This window comes from Gekko japonicus, unplaced genomic scaffold, assembly GCF_001447785.1.
Source record: "Gekko japonicus isolate JY-2015 unplaced genomic scaffold, Gekko_japonicus_V1.1 scaffold12, whole genome shotgun sequence".
NCBI lineage: Eukaryota > Metazoa > Chordata > Lepidosauria > Squamata > Gekkonidae > Gekko > Gekko japonicus.
In genome coordinates, this window is record NW_015161947.1 from 331,698 (window position 1) to 356,056 (window position 24,359).

The following is a 24,359-nucleotide window of genomic DNA, read 5'->3' on the forward strand; positions in this document are numbered from 1 at the left end:
AGGTGATATGAGAGGTCTCTAAAGAATAACAATAATGTCAAAATAACAATAATGTCAAATAACAATAATGTCAAAATAAATTAAAAAACACATGCAATTGTGAATTTCTTCCCAAATTGAGCTGTGGCTTCACTTGGCAGGTGGCAGGACCAGTGATCAGCATGGTAAAGAACAGTATCTGGTTAATACCTTAACTAGTCTATAAATGTCATGTTTTGCTAAAGATGTCTTTTTGTTTTTTAAAAAAGAATATTTTAAAACATTATTGTTTGTGTAGGAGTGTGGAGTTATGAAGTCACAGAAAGTACAAACTTAAAATGCAAAAAAAAAGAGAGTACTTTTGGGCTTTGTAAAACTGCTACATCTGTAGTGTGGTCCACCATCAGCCCTCCACGGAGAGTGATTTGTTTATAATTATCTGATGTTTATATTTTAAGAAAGCCTTTTTATCTTGCTGCGCCTATATTCTTCTCTCAAGACTGTGGGATAGGAGGATTCCAAAATGTGTAGGAAAAGGGAGAAAATCTATGCATTGATTACTAAGGTTCTGGAGTTACACCTGCCTGCACATTCCTTCCTCTAACCTAGAAATACATGCATGTTTTATTAGATGGGTTGATGTATGTAGTGAAAGAAAAGAGTTAAGTCCATACCTATTATAGTTGCTAACTCCGGTTTGGGAAACTCCTGGAGATTTGAGGGCGGAGCCTTGGGTGGGCAGGGTTTGGGGAGATGAGGGACTTCATCAGGATATAAGCCATTGATTCCAACCTCCAAAGTAGCCATTTCCTCCAGTGGAATGATCTCTGTAGTCTGAAGATCAGTTGTAATTCCAGGAGATCTTTGGGCACCACTGGGAGGTTGGCAACTCTGATAGAGTGTTTGCAGTCTCAGCATTCAGAGTAGGCATTATTGTTGGCTCAAAGTGTGTAGATCCTCCCAAAAGTCTTTGTTTTTTGTAGCGAGAAGTCTGGTAGAGCTTAAAATAGCACTGATATTATGATCGTTAGCTGTTGTAGATTTTCCGGGTTGTCTGGCCATGGTCTTGGCATTGTAGGACCTGATGCTTCACCAGTAGCTGTGACTGGCATCCTCAGAGGTATAACACAGAAAGATGGCGTACTCTCTGTGTCAAGGTGAGAAGAAAAATGGTAGGCAGGTAATTTATATCTACTCAGGACGGTGAGGTAGGGTGGACTATCATGTAGGAGTTCCCCAGGCTGTGAAACATGCTAATGGAGGAGCTTTCCTGAGGAGGTTCTTTTGCATATGGATTGTTTCCTGAGGAGGTTTTCTGTTTCCTAAGGAGGTTCTTTTGCATATGGATTGTTTCCTGAGGAGGTTTTCTGTTTTCTGAGGAGGTTCTTTTGCATGTGGATTGGCTGTTGAAATTCTAATCTTATCTGTAGTGCTATTGTCAGATGTAGAGCCTTTTGTGTTTTTCAGGACAGGAAATCATGCCCTAGTGATTTTTAAACTCTCTTCTTTCCTGTTGAAATTGTGTTTATGTTTATAAATTTCAATGACTTCCCTGTGTAATCTGACATGGTAATTGGATGTGTTGTCCAGCCTTTCAGTGTCTTGGAACAAAATGCTGTGTCCTGTTTGGGTTTTGCTATGTTCAGCCACTGCTGATTTTTCGGGTTGGCCAAGTCTGCAGTGTCTTTCATGTTCTTTTATTCTTGTCTGAATGCTATGCTGTGTGGTCCCGATGTAAACCTGTCCACAACTGCTTGGTATGCGGTATACTCCTGCAGAAGTGAGGTAATCCTTTGTTCCATCCTCAAGCCAGAAGCCAAGGGATAGATTCCTGACTTTCCCAGGATTGAGTGGGGAGTCCTGTCTGTGAAGAAAACTCACAGCAGTAATTCCACTAAAGTTAAGTATTGCAGTAGGTGGTCAGCCAGTCTAGGCACTAGATTCCAAATTGCAGGCTGTGGAGACAAATGACTAGGATTAATATTTAAAATATATTTTATTAAGGCGCAAGTAAAATTTTAAGCAAGAACAGTTACTGTGAGGAGAAAATAATAAAACTAGGAATTCAAAGGCTAACTAAAACACTGTAAAACATTGGTTCACAAGTTACAAGGTGTTACCCATTTATAGTTGTGGGTTCCAAAGCAACTCTCTCCAGAGTCAGCAAAGCCAGGACTGTTTGGCCTCAGCAAGCATAAGTCCAAGATGGCTGAAATGAGCCAGAGCATGCCAGTCTGTCTTGGTAACAAGTAGGCACCCTCCGAGCTAAAGAATAAGTCTGAAGACGATTCCTTCATTGCTAAGGGTCCCAAGTGTTGCTAGGCCTTCACACTAGTTGGGGCCCTCAGCAGTTACCAATAGGCAAATGACTGAGCCAGTCACTGACCAGATGACCTAATAGTTCCTCTGACCATGTAAGAAGGAGGTGGGTCTGTCTGCAGTCAGCCCAAACTGGTTTTCCACAAGTGCTTATTTGGATGGAATGTTAATTGGGAAAAAGTACCAGGAGATGACTTCTAACACAGCTGTCTTATCTCCACATTGCAAGGTCAGTGTTTCTTTTCTCAGCAAGGCAGTTTGAGTCTCTGAGGAAAGCCCCCCTCCCAAAGCAGACCACAGAAGCCTGAACCGGACTTTTGAATCAAAACTCCATTTTGAATGAACCAAAAATCCGTGACACCCACTTCCCACTGCAGACCCTCCATTTTGCCCACTACGTTGTTCCTGCATGCACACGGGGGGGGGCTCATTGGGTTACAATAGGAGGGGGAAGTGGGAAAATCCTGCTCTGGAAAGTCCACGGTTGGATACACAACCAGTAACAAAGGCAGAAGAAGGCGTTCATCCTAGCTACTAGCCCAAGAGTGCCGCTGCCAGTGAAATCTGCTGTGGAAAGTATGTTGTTTAGTCATAAGGTTAAGTCCAGGAAGTGCACATTCTTGAAATCACCCGTTTCGTTAATAAGACTGAAAATATTAATGACTGGGATGTGCCCCTTTCTCCCCATCTTCTCTAGCTTGCTTTGCATTTCTTGCTCTTGAATCCACCAGTCACCTGAAGCCAGTGTGCCCTTTGGTGTGCAAGTAGGCTGATGTATGAGGCTTTTGGCTCGTGGTCTCTGACAATCTTCCAAACAAGGGTTTTCATCAGGGTGAACTAGCTGTGAGTGCATTAGTTTAGGAGTTTTATTGTCATTTGATGTAAACATTGAACAAGTTTCTGAAGTACATCATTAATTGTCTGCAAAATATGGTAATCCACATTTATTATTTGCTTTATATTTTCACTGGGATCGCTTGGGGTAATGCAAGACAATAAAAGTGCAAGGTATTTACCTTAAAACAATCTTGATCCATGTCTCTGATGAGCCAAGTCTTTTTTTCAGAATCATTAATGATCATTTTTACTTATGTAACTGTGTACTTTAAGATCTCATGGAGAGATTGTTCTTATTATTACTTTGCAAAGCCTTTCAGAATACAAATATGACTGGATGTTATGAAACTGGAACAAACACATCCCAGCACCATGTAAAGGCCATGAAAAAATGCTCTCTATGGTTATTGGTTCTAAACACAAGCAATGACTTTATTGGTCAAGGCCAGGGGACCCAATCTGAAGAACCAAAGCTGGAGCATAAACAATGACCAGAGAGTGACGGCTGGTCTAAGCAGCACATAAGAAATTGCTGGAGCACTCATAACCTTCTTGGTAGTTCTTACTGAGTACTCTGAGCTGTCTACTCCAAAGGTTGTATTCAAGGGCAACAAGTCCATGATGAAAGGCTTCATACATGGATAGAACAGTTTAGGAGCTTCCTCTGGTTCCCTAGGATGGCTGTAGAGTTGAAGCACGTGTCCACTGATCAAAGGAAGCAGATGGGTACTTGATGGTCTTTGCAGCAGAGCTAAAAAGAAAAGTGTTTGAGCATATTTTTGATGAGGTTTTATTTTGGGTAGATGCTAGTATTTCTGTTTTCTGTTGTTATTTTTGAAGGTGTGAAATAATAAAGGTGGTGATACCAGTGATGCATAATTTGGCCTGTGCCCAAGATATACAAACTTGGGACTGGGACAGGTACTGAACAGATGTTCTATTGGCCATATCATGCTCTTGTAATCAAACAAAGTGCAGCCTTTGTTTTAGATCACCTGTTCGACTTTGTTTTAAATTGCCTGTTTGTGGTAGTCTGTTCTGAAGAACTGGTCTGAAGTTGGTGCTCATATTCTTTTTTTTTTTTTTTAAGTTGGTGCTCATATTCTGACATTATTCTGTGTTTCAGATTTGAACATAGCTCAGTAGACAGAGTGAATGTCATGTCTGAAGCAAGTCCTCTCCACCCTGTGATTTCCCAGTTATACCTTGTACTTTTAACTACACCAATGGGATGATCTCAGTTTGGCCTGGGTTAAGGAGTAGGAGTCTTAAGGCTTGATGGAAAAGGGCTCTCCCAACCACACGTGCTTCGACTTTTCTGTTTCCCTGCTAGTGTTGCAACGATTGCTTCTGTGCTTATCCATTTGCCTAAATCTGGTCTTTTCAAAAAAAAAAAATCTGTCTCTAATAAAGTGGTTTGTGCCAATTATTCCTTGGCTTTTGTTCTGTTTTTATCTGTGCTTGAATTGCAATCAGGCAGGCTGCCAGTTTTAAGTATCTAGCATAGCTGGTGCTCCACTGCTGAGTATTTCGTAGATGAAGAAAATGGAAGTTCAGTCGTGAGAACCAGGATTGTGTGATTATGTGAGTGTTTGAATTTGGGAGGTCTGACTTGGATTTCATGCTCCCATCACTCTTTGGTGGACCTCTAATATGTTGCTTAATTCCTTATTTAATTTCCAGCTGGTGTGTCGCCTGACATTTAAGGATGCTGTGGACATAGAAACAATAATCATTAGGAGATGCTCAGATGATATTAATCCAATGGCCACTGGGGAAAAAATTAAATGTCGTAGCCGTTAACAAAATTATATGTCAACCTTGGGAACTATTTTCCCAATGAAAACACAAAGAGTTCAGAGCAGTGGTTTTTAAGCTTTCGACCTTTTGCCTCTCCCCCCTTCCAATTTCAACTTGTCTGCCAAGGACCTCTGAGCATTTGCCATGGAGCTCTAGAACAGAAGGCTCATGGATTTGTTTCAGGGCATATACTCAGTGGGCCATGGTAGAACTACTGAACTTCATGTTGCCCTGCACAAATTGCTAGAATGTAAGGGAACAGTCTGCTTCCCCCTCCCCCCAGTATCTTACTCCCATGATTTTGGAGGTCCTGTTTTAAGTTGTTGTAGAACAATTTGGCTTGTTCCCTCAGTGGCATCCCTCACTGGAAGTGCCAGTTCGCACAATTAGCATCTTGCATGATCTTGGAAGACGCCCCTTGTGGGCAGCATTGAACCCCCTGGGAAATGAATATTTGTAAATAGTTATGAAGAAAAAGAACAAGAGTTGGTTTTTATAACCCATTTTTCTCTACCCTAATAAGTCTCAAGGCGGCTTACAATCCCCTTCCGTTCCTCTCCCCACTGTCAGGTATCCCAATAACTCAGTATCAACAGCAGATCCTTAATCAGGGAGAGAGTTCTGAGAGAAGAAGAGAAGAGTTGGCGTCAATTTGCTGTGGCAACCTCAGTAGGGTATAAGGACACAGAGTCCACCATTTTCTCCAGGGGAATTGATGTTTGCCAAGGAGAGCAGTTGTAATTCTGAGTGATCTCCAGCCCTCACCTGGAGATTTGCAACAATGGTTTCCCAGGAGGAAAACTAGTCTTTCTCTGCAATGGGGACCAAAGCAGCTTACATCATTCTCCTCTCCCTCTTTTGACTTGCACAACAACTCTGTGAAGTAGGTTAGGCTGAAAGTCTGTGACTGGTCAAAAATCACCCACTCAGCTCCTACAGCAAGAACCTGGATCCAGCAGACCCTGCTCTGAAGCACTGACTACTATGCCTAGGGTAGTCAACCTCCAGGTGGAGCCTGAAGATCACCAGGTATCACAACTGAACTCCAGACAACAGGTCTCTCCCCCCCCCGAGAAAATAACTGCTTGGGAAGGTGGGCTTTATGGCATTCTGTTCAGCTGAGGCCTCTCTCCTCCCCAAACCCTAGCTTCCATAGACTCTACCAGAAAATTTCCAGGAATCTCCCTACCTGGAGCTGGCAACCCTAGTCAGGACTGGCCTCAATGAGTTCCTCACAAAGGCCTGCAAAGGATTTCCTTCCTTTGTCTGAACCAAGTTTGGTTGCCTACTGTGGCGAAACGGGCTACAGTTTACAACTCAGCTGTTTGCCTCCCACCCTTGTCCTGTGGGCGTATCTCACTCCTTAAATTCGCTGCCACTACTCACGGAATCGTCACTGCCTTTTTAGAGGGACAGTAAGACCCCTCTGGCCGAATCTCCCTATTTGGAGATGGAATCCTCAATCTTTGGGGGATCCCTGGAAAGTTGGCAACCCAAGGGTCAGGTCTTTCCTTGCTTTCATGGGCTACCCCCTCCCTTTGGTATTGTGCAAACCAGGGGAGACTGTGGTCAGAGCACAACACAGATTATTAGCCCAAATAAAAGAATTTATTTAACTATTTACACAGTTACGGAGCACCCACCCACCGTAGGAGTAAGCTATGGACCAACAGGGCATAAATCAACAGGTTAAATGCAATCCTCTTTCACTACACACAATATTCTCTACTTCTGGAGGTTGTAGGCTCAGGATAGGATCTCTCCTTGGACCGGCCTCTGGCTCTACTTCAGCCTCTCTCTCTTGCCTAAGAGAGCAGGGAAACTCCATTCATTCCCCAGTCCAGCTGACTGTGGAGTGGCTGAATTTCTGCTGCCTCCCAGGGACAAAGACTGCCTCCTCCCTGGATGGGCTGCAGTCTATATTGATGCCCATTGGGACAGTCCCTGTTTTCCCACACTTTTTGACCTTGGAGCAGCTGGGAACTGTAGGCCAGCAGATGAGGAAGCCCCATTCAACCCAGTGACTGATACCCCTGCAGGCCCCTCTCTAGAACTACAGCTCAATTAAACCTTATGGGGGAACATTTTAAACAAAGAACCACAGCCATGTTACGATGCCCTTGTTTGTGAGCCGCCCTGAGCCCATTCATGGGGAGGGTGGGGTAGAAATTTAAATAATAATAACAACAACAACAACAACAACAACAACAAAGGTAACTCCCATTTAGTTACACCTACCAACAGCCACTGAGGGGGAAGTTGATCCCACACAGTGTCGAGGTTTGCGCGGTGCTAGCCCACTGCAGGTTGTGAGTGGTGTGAGAGTATCAGACGTAAGTCTTATAGGCTTGGTGTAAAACTATATACAATTCATTTACACGAGCCTCCACCAATATATTGCCCAGAACGACAAAATGCTCACGCAGACACCAGGTTTCCATCAGGAAGGATAGTACATTGTACAGCATCACATTTACACTAGCATTGTCCAATCAGGACCCAATGCTGAGTCACTGTTAATTAGCTCTGCTATCAACTAGACAGAACTGGTTGGAGCCAGCTCTACTGACACCCTGAGCTGTCAGCTCCTGTTAAACAGATTGATATGATCTACAGCCAGACTTATAGAACACATGGATGTTGACACACAGGAGGCAAGCAGGAGAAGTGTCTTCATCAAGAGAGAAAGCCGTTTGCAAGTAATTCTGACAGGGCACAGTGGCTGAAGGGGGAGTGGGCGGGGAAGAGGAGCAGACCCAGCACCCGGCCAATGGCACGCGAGTAATCTTGAGTGGCAGCTGACGGGCCAATGGCTGAGGGAGTGCATTGCACAGCCAATGGGAGAGCTGCAAAGTGCCACCCCAAAACACAATTATTATATAGAGAGATGAAATAGGTTGTCTCGTGCTGCTCAGGATTACTGCTAATGGATATGTAGTCTATGAATAAAATGCATTTATCTGCTTTTCGGTTATAAAAAAATGTTGGTGGTTATTGTATTGGCTGTGAATGTTTTGGGCTTGTCTTTGGAGGCTTTGGAAGCCACTAATGGGATTAATTCAGAGCACTGAGCACTGAGTGGCATGGAAGTGACCCATTCACCAGGCAGGTCACAATAGCTGGTTTTCATTCTGTTCCGCTCAGTTCCAAACGGTTATAAGAAAAATGAAAAAGTACCGTATGTGGGTATATATGCTTTTTGAAAACTAATCTAGAAGCTCTGTAGTCAAACAAAACTGTTTTTAAAATGATCCTTTTTATTTCTGACATGAAATGTTACCACAAAATTCACACAATTTTTTAACTGCCTTGTTCGTCCCTTTTGCCTTCGCTGAGAAGAAAATATGGTTAATTACGTTTATATACAGACTGCCCAAATTACCTCACCAAGTGAATGTGAACCTGATTGGAGAGTATCCAGTTTAAAAGGCTTTTAAAATGTTGGGTTGTTTGTTTTGTGGGTATTTCTTAGCTCTTCTTAATGGTAAGAAAATAAAATGCACAGCTTTGATTACCTCTTTCTATTGCATAACCTTCAGCGCCTAGAATTTGTAGCATTGTACCTTTAGCTAAGCCTGTAGAGTTAGAATGCAATGGGGGGGGCTTGCTTTCAAATAAGATTGTGCATACACTAAGGGGGGGGTCAGTGGGTATATGCTGTAATCATCTTTGGAAACCCCTTTGAAATCCATGCAGGACTTTTATGCCACCCTCCCCCCCAAAAAAAAAAGAGAGAGAGAGAGAAAGTACTGAGAAAATTATTTGTCATGGACTGTAACTTCCACACTTGGAGAAACTAAACACGTCAAGACTAATTTAGGCTTGGAAAGAAAAGACCAGGGGAGATAGGGGACAGAAATAAAAAAGTAAAATTAAACAAGTGCTGAGTATATGTGACACTATTGCTTTATGCTCTTCAGCAGTATATAAGAATAACCATAATCACAAGAATCCGGCAATGCGAGGGACTTCATTTAGTTTTATCTTTTCACATGCTTTCGGGAGACCAAGAGAAGATTAATAAAATAACTTGGTTGGAAAGATGTTAGAGCGATATATAATGGATGTGGATAGGTCATATTGGCTCACATTTGGAATGTACCTGCTAGATGCTAGGGGTGGGGAGGGTTGTGGGATATAAAGATATTGACAATTGTGTGTGTGTGTGTGTGTGTGTAAAGTGCTGTCAGATTGCAGCTGATTTATGATGACCCCAGCCAGGGGCTTTCAAGGCAAGTGATTAAGCAGAGGTGGTTTGCCATTGCCTCCCTCTGCGAAGTCTTGCTTGGTGGTCTCCCATCCAAGTACTGGACTTGCTCAGCTTCCAAGATCTGATGAAATTGAGCTACACGATATCATTCCACATCCCCCACTGGCGCTTTTAACGGGAAGTTAATCCCTCCTACCCAAGGGCCAGTCTCCAGGATTTCGACTCTGTCTGGATTGGGCAGGATGCTGTGCTGAAAGAATTAGTATACCCAAACTGAGAACAACAGTGCAGTCTAGGGAGACAGTGAGGTGTATCCAACCATCTGCATACCTTGCGGCACAGGATTTTCTCTTCCTGCTGTCGTCCCATTGAGTCATTCACTTTTGTTCGTGAGGGTCATCAGCATCCCGGCCAAAGTGGGTGTCATGGGCTGAGCCGGAAAGGGCATAGAGTGTGCTGTTAGAGCATGGAGCAAGTAAGGCAAGGGCACCAACTCAAGAAGCATAGTCAAGGTTCTGCACAGAGTCAAGGGCCATCAGGAGTCTAGTCCAAGGGTCAGTCTGTATGGCAAGGTCGGAGAATCCGAGAGTTACTCATGAGCAGGTTCAGGAGCAAGACATAGGCAGAGTCAGGAAACAGTCCAAAGAGTCACAGGGTTGAGGCAGGATCCATTGCAGAGTCAGAGGGATTTCAACGTTGCTTCGGCACCTAACAGCCTCCCTTGGCTGGTTCCAGCCACTCAGGAGTAATCTTGCAACTACTCAAGCAGCTAGCATTGGGCCAGGAGGTGTGCACTTTGTCATCGCTGCTTTAGTTCTGCTCGTAGCCTCTGTCTGCGGCGCTCGAAAGGAGTGGGTGATACTGAAGGCCTGGAAATGGTCAACTGAGTTTCCCCTGTTGAATCAGGGCTGTAGGGTGTCGGTAACTGTGCATCAGCTGTTGGCTGTGAATCCTGATGAGCCTGCAGCGCATCATCCTGCTTGCTGGCTTCTGTTAACTCAAAGCTGGCTACATGGGGCCTCTCTTCTCCTGCGGAGTCCTCACTCTCGCCGATTCCTGGCTGACCCGTGACAGTGGGGGTCTTCAGTGAGAAGGGAAAAGGAATGCAAATTACTGCCTTACATTCTGAATACTTAAGTGCCATTAATTCTTTGGAGCCCTGTGGTGGGATAGATGCGCTGTTTCCAGCTGCTGACTGCTTTAGAGCTGTTGAAGGTGTAGGTATGTTGGCTCTGCCATGGTTAGCATCTATTAACTCTAGATATCAAAGTTGTTATTAAGTCAAAGCCCACTTGGATATGCCATAAGCCAGGCTGACTGCTGTATGCAGTGTCAGGCACTGAGATACAGATCAGTGCGTAGAGGCAGACCATTAGAACAATCTGCACCTACAGACTCTTGAGGAGTATTGACATTGGACTGTTTAACCATAGCTCTGTTACACAATAATGGTATCTGCTCTATGAAACTTCTCATTTTGTACTGGAGGAGACAGTGTAACATGGGATTGTTTTTGAGCATGCAGTTTATACCACACATAGCCTTCCCTCAAATGACTAGGGTGTGATTTGTTTTCTGGTTAGCTTTGCAAAGTAACAAACAGGATCAGAAGTAGTGATAAGCAGTGTTCCCTCTAAGCTGAGTTAGCATGAGCTAGCTTACAGTTTTTTAGCCTCCAGCTCACACTTTGTCTTTGCTCAGGAAGAATGGCTCCAGAGTAAATAAATTTATGCAGTAGCCAAATCACTTGCTCGAATCTTTAATGCCAGTAGCTCACAAAGTAGAATTTTTGCTCACAAGACTGCACAGGTTAGAGGGAGTGTTACTGATATGCATTCTACAGGAAGTGTGAAAAAGTAACAAGGGCCCCTGCCACACCGGGGGGGGGAGGGGGAAAGCACGGCCAAAGTGCGGCTTTTTAGAGCCGCACCAAAAGAGACACGCGGCGGCGGGATCAGATAGATCCCCTGAGCCGCCGTGCAGTTGCTCCCCAGCACGATCAGATGCCGGGGGGGGGGAAGCAGCCGGCTGCGCATATGTGCGCATGCGCAGTTCGGCCAGGAGCCTCGAATGCTCCTGAAGACGGGTGTACCCGCGATCCCACAGCCACGCTTGCTGCGGCGTTTCAGGTAAGTCCTGCTCTTTTGCAGGATTTTTTTTTTTGCTATGTGATTTCAGCCTGAAGGGCCGGATCGGGGATGGGTGTGCGCCGCTTCCCAGATGTTGCGGTGTGATCGCGCCCTTTTGCTGCGCCCCCGATCCGTCCCTCTTCTGGGCCTAAACCTCCCGTGTGACCGGGGCCAAGGAGCCGATTTATGATGGTCTGTCAAACTCTCCAGGCTTGTTAGCATCATTGGTAGGTCTTCTTTCCATCCCTTCTAATCTGGATCCCAGCCAGGGTTCAGGTCTAAGACAGCTCTGGTCGTTCTGGTTGAAGATCTCTGGTTACACCTTGATGCTGGTGGGATGGTGCTACTGACCCTGTTGGATATGTCAGTTGCCTTTGACACAGTAGACTATTTGGTCCTGGTCAACTGCCTAGCCTCTGTAGGTGTGAGGGATTCAGCCTTGAGCTGGTTCTCCTCATTCCTCAAGGGTTGGTCCCAAAGGGTAATCATGGTTGTCACTGTGGGGCCTAACCTGTGGAGTTCAGCAGAAATTCTCTCTCCAGAGTTATTTAACACCTATATATGCCCCCTGGCAGAGATTGTCAGGTGGTTTGGAGTGGGATGCCATCACTATGCAGGTGACACCCAGCTCTACCTCTTATTTAAGGAGCAACTGGTAGCTGGAATTCCAGTCTTGGCCTCCTGCCTAGATGTAGTGGTGGAATGGCTAGGTGAGAGCTGGTTGGAGCTAAATTCATCTAAGACAGAGATTAGGTGGCTGGGAAAGCCTGGACCACTGGGGTGGCCACTTCTACCAACCCTTGGTGGGGTCCATCTTTCTACGATCGACTCTGTCAGGAATTTGGGAGTATGGCTTGATACTTTGCTCTCCATGGACAAACATGGGTCCTTGGTGACAAAGACTGCAATTTACCATCTATGCCGGGCCTGCCAACTGGCTCCCTATCTGTCTCAGGAGGACCTTGTCATGGCAATTCACTCCACAGTCACCTCGAGACTGGACTACTGTAACAAGCTCTACACAGGGCTACCTATGAAGGCACTTCAGAAACTGCAAGTGGTCCAGAACACAGCTACCAGATCGCTGACATGAATTTCCTGGTCAGCGCAACACCTATCCTATGGCAGCTGCACTGGCTCCCAGTTAGTTTCTGGTGCCAATTCAAAGTGTTGGTACTAACCTTTAAAGCCCTAAATGGCCTGGGACCCTCATACCTTCAGAACCATCTCTGTTGGCATGCTCCTCCGTGTCTTCTCCAATCCTTATCTTGGCATTTACTGACAGTCCCTCATCCACGAACTGTCTGCCTTGTGTCACCAAGGATGAGGGCCTTCTCAGCAGTGGCCCCTGGCCTGTGGAACCAGCTGCCCAAAGAGGTGCATGCTTTGTGGGAACTTTCTAGGTTCCGCAGGGCATGCAAGGCTGCTCTTTTTTGGGCGGCCTTTGGGTGATTGTGTTCTACCAGACAGCTAGTATGCTTCAGCTGTGTCTTCACCATCCACACATCCTACTCTGCTTGACAGTGGATAGATTTTAATGGGGAAAGATTTTTAACTGTTTTATATTTAAAAGATTATTTATTGTACTTTTGTATTGTTTTTATTGGTGCATTTTAAATGCTGTTAGCAGCCCCAAGTCCCATTCAGGGTAGAGGGAGCAGGATATAAACTTGATAGATAAATAAATAAATAAAAATTAGGAAAAGATCTACCATGCTTGGTTCAGTATTCCCCCCCCCCCACACACAAACAGTCAGCAACCAAATGCTTCCAGGATGTCAGCAAGCAAGACATGGAGGCAACAGACCTTCTCTGTCCCTAGCATGTTGGCTACTAACTGTTGACAGATGCAGAGCTGGATCTAGTGTTCTGTGGATGCAAGGACTGAAGAATTCCATCCCTCCATATGTCCTGTCTTCAAGTTGATTCTTGAGTTTGCAGCCATGTGAATGAATAGCCTCATGGATTGTGGGGAGAGGCTGCACTGTCTGAGGGGAGAGCAGGGGGTAAAATCAGCAGGAAGAGTAATTTTGTTCCTTCTCTACACTGCAGTCCCCTGACTGTATGTGTCCTGTGACTCTAGGATTCACCTTTCCTGGGGTTAGATGGGATTGCTGAGGGGAGGGGAACATAGGAATCACCAGTGGTCATCAGAATCTAGAGAGGCCAACTCTGGGCTGGGAAATTCTTGGAGATGTGGGGGCAGTGCATGTGGAGGGGGGATTTGGGGAGGAATTTCACCTAGAATCTATGGTATACCATAGAGTTTGTCCTCTGAGGTTGCCATTTTCCCCAAGGGAAGCGGTTTCTGTAGTCTGGAGATCAGTTATAATTCCTGGAGAGCTCTATGCCTCACCTGGAGGTTGGCAACCTTATTACAGTCTTCTGCTGGTAGATTGCTTGATCCAGCCTACATCAGCCACCTCTTTTACCAGGAAACCACGTTGTCTTCACTATCTAAGAACACCATTGGTATTAATTGTAGCCCTGCTTCTCTTAGAACCATCTATCAACCTGGCTCTGTTCATAGTTAACATGAATGATTTAATGAACTTCCTCACCTTCAAGAGACAAGTTCAAGATATGTGGAACTCTTGATACTGAATGGAAGAAGGGCAGGCAGGCAGGCAGAAGCAGCTGGACTCTCCCTCCTCACAGTTTTTCTTTCAGCTGATAGTCACTCTCCCCATATTGCCTTTTCATCTGTTGGAAAAGGGATATGGGGAAGGTACATATCTCTTCCTCAGAAAACGAAAAAGCAATTTGGGGAAGGTGATTTTGGGGCTGAAAAAGAACTGGAGTAGTAGGACTGGAGTTACTATTCTTAAGTAGTAGTAGGATTACAACTGCCCAGCCTGTTCTGTTTAAAACAAAACAAAACAAAAAACAAACAAGCTGCAGAGGAAAGAAATGCAGAATTCCTATCGGGTACTGTTTAAGAGCTACTCAGAAGAAAGTGGTTTCTCTTCAGTGGCCTGGGAAGGGAATGGGTTGCTGAATGAATGTTCATCCCTTTCCCCAGGATTCAATATTGGGTTAAAGGTAAAAAATAAACCATTTGACTTAGAAACACAAAAGCTTTACACAGTATCCCCAATCCTCCATGTATCCTGGTTAAGGGAAAAATGCTATTCAAACAAATTCTAAAGATGATCAGACTCCAGTAGTAATGAGAGAAAGAAATTTTACTTACAAAAATAGAAGCACATCTTACACGACATGTTCATGTAGGTACATTTAACTTACTGTAAACAGGTTAACTTCAAAAAGGTTAACTTGGTACCGCTCCAAACACCGGTAAGAGACAGAAGAGAGGGCAAGCAAGCATCTTACCAATGAGAGGGTGGGGCCAACTGCCAAGTGTACCCAAGTGAGAGAATTCTGTTAATTCTTTCCCTCCCAGATCCTCTTGCATACAGAATTACAATATCCAACACATTCATCCCTTTCCCCAGGATTCAATCAATTATTTACTCTATAAAATGAGACTGTCGCTTTGATTTCTCTACTTTTTAATGAAAGTATTAATGGTTTCTTTTATTATCTGAGGCAGTTTAGTGTAGTGCCTTTTAAAATGATCGTTCATCAAAGAAAGGCTGCACTCTGTGTTTTCTCTTTAGGTTTTTCATCCCTCCTTTCCCTTTTGATTTTTTTTTTAAAAAATGATGATTTCCAAGTAGTCAATGGCCGCTGTCATGCTGCATTGAGAGTGATGATGGGGCTGTCAATAGCAGCGTGTGCTATAAGATTTTGTGAAGAGGGAAGGCTTGGGTTTTACTGAATGGAACTCATGTGTAGAAATTGATCAAGTGCCGTTTGATTGAACATTATGAGTGAAAAGTTCTTTTTGTCCTGGGTGACATACAGTGTCTTTGTCCATGAAACAGGATTCAAAAGCAGAAATATGGAACCTGAACAGCATTCATATTAACTTCTAGAATTCTAGTAGCTGAACCTCAGAAGCACTGTATATCTCTACAAGAATAAGGCACTTAAATTAATGGTTTTAAAATTTATGCCAAGGGAACTCTTTCTGTATTGGTTCAGTTGCTCAGAATGTCTGATTCACTGCTGAGAAGTCTGTAGATGGTTCAAGGGTACACATTCTGTCCCCACAGACTGCCAGCTTCACCTTGCTATATTTATTTATTTAGGAGATTTGTTAATGCCACCTCTGTAACCTGGTAATAGACAAAAACATCACAGTGGTAGGAACCAACAACAAGAGAGATACACTCTGAGAGACGTCCAATATCTAATCATAACAATCTTTCAAAAATCTTAAAAATGATTGAGATATTTTATGAAAATAGAAGTTTAATTTTATATTATAAATTAGTGAAGTAACACGACACCTATACAATAGAATATCTCATTCATAACATTTATAACATAGGGGAAAAGTCCAAATAAGCAATACTCTAAGCAGTCCGTTTCAATCACAAAAAATGTCAACAAGGTCCAGAGTCCATGATATATCAAAAGAAGTTTTCCAGACTATATCAAAGAAGTCCAACATGGTTTCCAGATATAATCAGTATATATGTTTCGAGGTTCCTTTTTCAAGAAAATATCTAGTCATATCCACTGGTTAGTTTCATAACACTTTATCTTTGTGCAAAAGCCCTTCTGTTGTGTTCACAAAAAGAAAAGACCTGTGGGAGTAAATGGACACCAAACTTATAATTTTTTTCAACCAGAATGTATCTCCAACATTAATCTAGTTTGTTATAAATGTTATGAATGAGGTATTCTGTGGTACTTCACTAATTTATAATATAAAATTGCACTTACATTTTCATAAAGTATTTAAATTTTAAGATTTTTGAAAGATTGTTGTAATTAGATATTGGACGTCTCTTACACTGTATACCTCTGTAAAGTGAACATTATGTACTAGTACATTAAATGGGGAAATTGGCACTGGTGGTTTAAGCTATCTTTTTTAGGTAAGACTAACAAAGTTTTATCTAAGGTACAAGCTTTTGTGTGCACGCACACTTCCTCAGATACACGAAAGCTCATACCTTGAATAAAACTTTGTTGGTCTTAAAGGTGCCACTGGACTCAAATGTTGTTCTGCTGCTTCAGACCAACACAGCTACCCACCTGAATTTTTTTAGGAAAGGTTGTCTAACATTACTGAGCTTCTCATGAGGAACCTTTGTTGAAATTCAGGGCTCCCTGAATCACAGTTGGAAAAGCACTGGTCTAAAATAATATGAAACATATTGATATGAGAGTTTCAGATGAATCTTATTTCACTCCAGGCACAGAACTGATCAGTTGTGTTATTATGTTACCTGCACTGCATTTACAAGCTGAAATTCATGATGATGAGCTACCAGCCAGTTTGGTGTAGTGGCTAAGTGTGCGGACTCTAATCTGGGAGAACCGGGTTTGATTCCCTACTCCTCTACTTGCACCTGGCTGGATTACCTTGGGCAAGCCATAATTCTGGCACAGCTGTACTTGAGAAAAGAGCAGTTTCTGTCAGAGTTCTCTCAGCCCCACCTACCTCACAGGGAATGTTCCCTCTAAGCTGTGGAGTCTTGTAAGCAAAAATTCTACTTTGTTGAGCTACTGGCATTAAAGTGGTGAGCGAGCGATTTGGCTACAGCGTAAACTACTTTGCTCTGGAGCCATCCTCCCTGAGCCAAGACAAATATGTGTGAGCCGGAGGCCAAACAACTGTGAGCTAGCTCACACTAACTCAGCTTAGAGGGAACACTGCTCACAGGGTGTCTATTGTGGGGAAGGGAAAGGAGTTTGTAAGCTGCTCTGAGACATCTTTGGGTAGTGAAGGGCGGGGTATAAATCCAATCTCCTCCTCTTCTACCATTCTTAAGTAGTTATCATGGCATTCAGCAGATGACCCCCACATGATGTTGTCATGTGTGTAGCTGCTGTATTGCTTGGAAATCAAGGTAGCCCAAGGTATCAGATGCCCAGGTTGTATAGAAACAGGAAATTATTTGGGTCCCATCATCCTTGGAAAAATGTCATGCTGCCTCCTCATAACACTTGTTTTGATGAGTGATGCAATGCCTCTTGAGCAGGGGTGACTAACATAAGGCCCGGAGGCCGGATCTGGCCTGTCCAGGGCTCTTATGCAGCCCGCGAGCAACTGATGCAAGGGAGGGAGTGGGCAGAGCCACTCCTTTATGGCTTTAGCACAACAGAACAACCTCACCTGCAGCAGTCAAGCATCATGGGAGCATCTGCCCAGCATCGCACTGCTGCCTCTCCGGTCTGCCTCTGTGGGTTTTCCTCTGCAACCCCCTCCCACTCCAGGAGGCCTTGCAGTGAGGACACACCAACTTGGAGCTTACCAGCTGCTGTCCTTTACACAGTTTCTATCTCCAATACCTGGCATCACATTTTATGACCTGGCCCGACAAAGAGACATTTATGTCAGATCCAGCCCTTGTAACAAATGCATTTGACACCTCTGCTCTAGAGTGACTGACAAGACAAGCAGTGAAGGCCTTTTCTGTCTCTTTCCTAGGACAGTTAAAATTATGGATTGATTATAGCAGTAATGGTGCAGATTATGTACATTGTGATTGGCTCTCAAAATGTGTTAGTAGTCTTGATGTAATTGTAGAGCCCTCATGTGGAGTCTGTAGCATCCTTGTTGGAAAACTTATTTGAAAGCAGTTCTGCTTGGGAATCTGTTCCCCCTGCCATGTTAAAAAAAAAGCTGCCAGGTTATAAAAAGAGAATGTTTGATAATGTCATAGTGTCACACAATCTTATAACAGACTCAGAAACCCTACCTAGCCAAAAACTAAGGCACGGACTGATTCTGTTTGGAAAGAAGAATGAGATGCATGAGACTGTCCCAGTTGATGGCAGCAGAGAAGGAAGAGGAAAGGGTCTGACTGGCTATTGTAATAAATCAGCAATACAAGAGAGTAACACAACTGTTTAAATTTTAAAACTGTGCAGTGCACAAAGCTAGCCACAGTTTGGCAACAGGTAGTATAGTCATTGTCTTCAGTATCCATGCATCAAAAAGTATCAGCAACAGTATTTGGTCATATAATTTTCTCAGTACATCGATAGGCAGTGGTCTCATGCGAGAACCAACCAAGATGCTCTCTAAGACCTTCCAAACACAACGTATGAAAACTTATGGGAATCCCAAATCCCCAGTAGGGTTAGTTAAATTAGTACTTAGAATTGAGTAAGAAGTGGGGTGACATAAGAGATGTGCAATGGAATAATAGCTCAGTTCCAGTGGGAGGACACCAGCTGTAGTTCCAGTATGTAATTTATAGGGACTGGGAGCTGGAACAAAATTTAATTCTTAAAACCTTGGGGTGGGCGGATGGACTGCGTATTTAAATCAGGGGTCCCCAACCCTTTTCATTCTACAGGCAGCTTTGAACATCTGGCACATGTCAGTGGGGGCAACTACAAAAGGGCTGCTGCTGGAGATGGAGCCAACCACAAAATATCAAGGAGTGAGGTTATGCACAACTCTAATAGTAACTCTTCAACATTTCAGGCAGAAGCTGTTGAACAGGGTGCCTTTTTAAATGGCCAGTCTGAAGCCCTGCTATGAAAAAAGCCCCACCTCACCTTGCCTACTTTCTAAGCACTTGGCAGTCCAAGGGCACCAATAAAGAATTCTGATGTTTTAGCAGCCAGGAGATAGAACTTTCACATTCCAAATTCACTGTCCCACTCAAGCCTCTTCCTGCTTGTACCCACAAGCCTTCCTTACCAGCATCTCTCTGGTCTGCCAAAGTTTTCTGAATCAAGCATGCCATTTTGTGACAATACAGGTTCTACGGTTTTTTACCCCAAGCAATTTTTATTCTTTTTCAAAAGGAATACAGAATTCAACATTATAATACACACATATATGTTGCTTCACTTAGAGAAGGGGGAAAAAAGAATACTATAAGATTTCTATCTCATAACAACTTACATTCTTTCGAAATACAGAATACAGGTTCTACAGTTTTGAGAAAACTATGCAGAACTTGCCCGATGTGCATAACTGATCTTCTGTTTCTTGGGTTTCCTTGATGCTTTCTATTGATATTGTTTCTTTAGCACATTAAGAATTTACTGAGCAAACGTAATCCCAGGGATGCCTTCATCGCTTACAGTGAATGAACTCTGCTCAGTGAAGTCATGGCTTGTCCATCATGGTAATACCACAGATCTTTCAGAATGCAATGATGTATTAAAGCTTCAAACTCTGCAGTCTAGTTTTTTTCCCCTACCACTTAGCAAAGGGTGCTATAGATTAAGGTATCCACATGCTGGATAATTTCAGAGAGTGCCCAGCAATGGGACACGGCAGAATTGCAGGCGGTCATGAAGCGTATCACATGTTTTCTTTTACTCTTATGGAGCAATTTTAAAAATATGGTGATATAAAAAATATGGTGCATTAAATATTAATAGAAAGAAATAACACCATTTTAAATTTGAAGAAATTAGATCCAGCATGTTAACATACAGAAAAAGACCTGACAAAAATGCCTCACAGCTGCTGAGAAATTGAAATAATATACAGCTAGCCAATAACTTGCTGCAATTTTACGGCTTGCACAGGCTGTAGGTTTTTAAAGGAGCAGCATGAGATTAGTATATGACAGGCATTCAGGGTAGTTTAGGAATAGTAGAAAGAGGTATTCTGGACACAGAAAGATTATTCAGTGTCATAGAAAAAGGAGAAGGCTTGGTGCAGGCAAGCTGAAGCTGGCAATGGACAATTTATTTTTCCCTTTCTGATAAATATGCATGTTATATAAATAATATATCACGCATAACCTGGTAGCTAAATAAATAATGGTCTGTGTACAGCATGAGAGCTGATCTGCGTTTCTCCTCCCTTTTGAACCGTGAGGAGAAATGATGAGCCAGTACAGGCTGCTCTTATGTGCTGGGCCTATCCCTCGTTGTCATGCTCAGTGCTTACCAAAAAATAAAAAAATGTAAAAAATTCTATGCGTATAAGATAATAAGATCATGTGGCCAGTTTCCCCCCTTTCCACATGGAAAACATTTCACAAGTTATGTCTCACATCGTGTGGCATAGCATTTACCCAAAATATCAAAAGCCTTGGGTGTGGGGAGATATTTTTGGAGGTCCTGGGATGTCCCATTCCTTCCCCATCTCTACATTATGATACGTAAACAAAACAGAATTGGAACTTGAAAGGTTACATTGAATTGTTAATCTCTGTATGATTACGTTCCTTAGGGAGCAACCCAAAGCAGCTGTACTTGGAAGAAAGTTCCATTTTGTTCAATAGTGCTTACTCCCAGAGAAATAATCTTAGAATTGCAACCTTTAAGTCCCTATCTATTAAATGGCGGAATCTTTGACTTTTTCCTCATTGTGAGAAGTGGCGGTTGGTAGAGATGTGAAATTTCCACAAATGTTGAAGTCATAGGGAAAAGGAGATGGGTTGTTCCCAGCAAAACATTGAAAGTTGAGGGGAAATTTAAGTATATGAAACTTTTAATTTCCCGTCAAACCTAAACATAAAATGAATAATTTATAATTTAGCATATTAAATAGTACAGTTTGGCATATTTATGAAATTTGAAAGTGTAAATGCCTTAGTTTTCTACAAAAATACTTGCAAATATGCCAATACGAGAGTGTGTGCTACAAACTTCTGTACCATAGCTCCTGTATCTTAATTTTTGCCATTTGAAAGGTAGGAAAAATAAAAATTGAAATTAAAACAATTGTGGTAGCAAACAAAATGAAGTGTGGTTTTTGTACATATCAAGAGGGTGCAAGTCTGCCAAAGGTTAAGAACAGCAGCCCAGACCCTAGCTTTCTCTTTGGCAGGCCCTACCTGAGGGGGTCAGGAAGGTCTTCACCCTTAATCATAAAATCATAGAATCACAGAGTTGGTACCTCCAGGGTCATCTAGTCCAACCCCCTCCACAATGCAGGAAATTCACAAATCCCTCCCACTCCACACCAGTGTTCCCTCTAAGTTGAGTTAGTGTGAGCTAGCTCACAGTTTTTTAGCCTCTGGCTCACACATGTTTGCCTTTGCTCAGGAAGGATGGCTCCAGAGCAAACTAATTGATGCAGTAGCCAAATCACTCGCTCACAACTTTCATGCCAGTAGCTCACAAAGTAGAATTTTTGCTCACAAGACTCCACAGCTTAGAGGGAACATTGCTCTACACCCGCAGAGATTGCTGTTTCATGCCCAGAAGATGACCAAAAAAAACCCAGGATCCCTGGCCAAACTGGCCTGGAGAAAAACTGATTCCTGACCCCAACGTGGCAATCAGCTTTTGTCTGGGTGTATAAGAAAGAGCCACAAGAACTAAGCACTGAGCCAACCCTTCTTGCCCTCCCTCTCATGATCTGCCTAAGTTCACAGAATCCACACTGCTGTCAGATGGCCATCTAGCCTCTGTTTGAAAACCTTCAAAGGAGAGCCCCCGAGGAAGCCTGTTCCACTGAGGAACTGCTCTAACTGACTGTCATTCCGCAAATTATGTAACACAGAATTGCTCTGGAGGGTATTCCTATAAAGGGGATAGGGTTGTTGTATAATGGAATGGTTCAGGAAGGCGCTTTTATAAAAGAAACAGGAATGTAGACTATTATACTGTTTATTGTATGTAGTACCTTGCTTTTGTTACCTTGTTTTCTACTTTTATAATCAATTTTCTACATTGTTAATGGTATGTCATATTTTAGACATTTTCTCCTGCATCATCTTCTGTAACCCAAGTCCTGTTGCATTCTTTATGCTGTCTGTTTCCTTTCCTTTCCTTTGTCCAATAAAAGCTCAATGCCTTGAGCAGTATAACCATCTGAAATTTCATTTATAATCTCTATTTATTTCCCCAAAGACAAAAGGAATGGTTTTTTTGCAACATCCAAGGTTATATTAGGATTTTGATCTGAGAGTAGGAAGGGGACCCACACTGCTTGGATTAAAATCATTGAAATTCACCAGCCACAGTTGAATGAAATGGCATCTTAGATTAGAATATAGAGGGCATTCCAATAAAATATGAGAGATTGAATCTATTTTATCAAGGGAACAAGAGCAAATTCTGTCAGAGTAGGGAAGTTGCAAAAAGCGACCTCTCATAACCACTGTTGAATGGGCATTCATTCTAGCAAGAGTAAAAGCCCTGCGTAGTCCAGGGGAGGTCAGATGATAAGCATAGGAGGGAGGAGAACCAGGGGGAAGTATTTCAAAGAATCTGTGAACAAACTTGTCAAGCACGAAGAGTAGAGCTATTATAATCAATCTGCCTAATTCGTTTTTTGTAATTGCTGAGTCAGCAAGCCCCAATTCCTTGATAGAGTCAGTGGTAAAACGAATCGCTGCCAATTTCTTGTCCCATTATCCTAAACCATGGTGATTTATAAGAATCCTCTTTCATTAAGGCCATATAGAAGTTAAATGCAGAAAAGTAACTTTAAGCGCAGATTAAATGCAGGTATCCATACCCTAGCCTCCAATGATGGCTGACCAAATTCAGTATGCAGAGCCACAGCAGCAACACAGCATGGTATATTTAACAGCTTTCTAAGGACGTAAAGAAGTGGGAAGTCAATAGATTCCATGGCTACCTTAATTCTCATTGCCACCCCACATAAAATAATAGGGATTATCTTTAGATTAAAAACTTCAATAGCCCCTGGTACATATCTCCTTCCCTTTGCTCAAAAGAAACTCAAAATGCCCCCAATGCAGGGTTTGATTTTGTTTCTCACAGCTTTTTTGATGTGGAGCCCAGTTAAGAGAAGATGCAAATAAGAATCTGAGATGAGAAAATTCTTTAACTTGTTCTAATTCACCCCTCCCCCCCCCAGCCAATGGTATGTTTTAGGATTTCTTTTTTAAATCAAAACCACTACCTTGGACTTCTGGCAGCTTACTATCAAACCTTCTTTGCAACAGAGCCTCAGTGAGAAAAGTGGGCTATAAATTGAACAAACAGCAGTACAGTCACAATAGGACTACGAGCATATTTGGATGCCAAGGTACACATTATAAAACTGAAAAAAACACCCTAAACTCTTCATAATATATATATTTGATAATCTACTATCAAACTCCTTATAGCATATTAACTGCTGCCAAAATTATTCACATTTAACAATAAACATTTCCTGAAGATGCACTGTATGTTTCTACTAAGGCTGCCGCCCTGACCTGGATAGCCCAAGATAGCCCGATCTTGTTTGATCTCGGAAACTAAGCAGGGGCTCGGCCCTGGTTAGTATTTGGATGGGAGACCACCAAGGAATACCAGGGTTGTGATGCAGAGAAAGGCAATGGGAAACCACCTCTGAATGTCTCTTGCCTTGAAAACCCCATGTGGTCTCCATGAGTCAGCTGTGACTGGAGGGCGTTTCCCCTGGAAGTGACATAGCAATGCAGCCAATGTTGCTGTTTCTTTTTTTTTTTCTTCTCCCACCACCCCTTGGCATTCTGGCAGTCGAAGCAGGCTGCCAGCAGAAGGCTCCAGCCACAGTGCAAGGCTTAGCAGGCCTGATTTCTACAGTATACATAGGAATGATCATTATCTAGTCATGTAGCTTGTCTTACATAAACACTTTCAGGTTACCCATTTTAACTAAATAAAACCTTGTCTTTAAAAAATTCACTCATTTAAAAAATATTCTATAGGATTTCTTGGGGTGGTTCCTCCCCAGTTTTCTCCATGATACCATTGGATTTTTTTCCCAAATTCCTTGGGGGAGAGGAACAGAAGAAGAGTTTTCCATACATCTCCCCTGGGCCTTCACATCTGTAGGGGTTGATAGGCATATAAGTAGCTGTGAGGCTCCTCCATCTCCATCTCCACAGGAAGTGGTGGCGGCTACAAGGATGGATGGCTTCAAAAGGGAATTAGGTAAGCATATGGAGCAGAGGTCCATCAGTGGCTTTTAGCCACAAGGTATAGATAGGGACTCTGGGGCAAGTGATGCTCTGTCTTCTTGGTGCTTGGGGGGGGGTCAACAGTGGGAGGGCTTCTAATGTCCTGGCCCCACTGGTGGACCTCCTGATGGCACTAGTATTTCTGGCCACTGTGTGACACAGAGTGTTGGACTGGATGGGCCT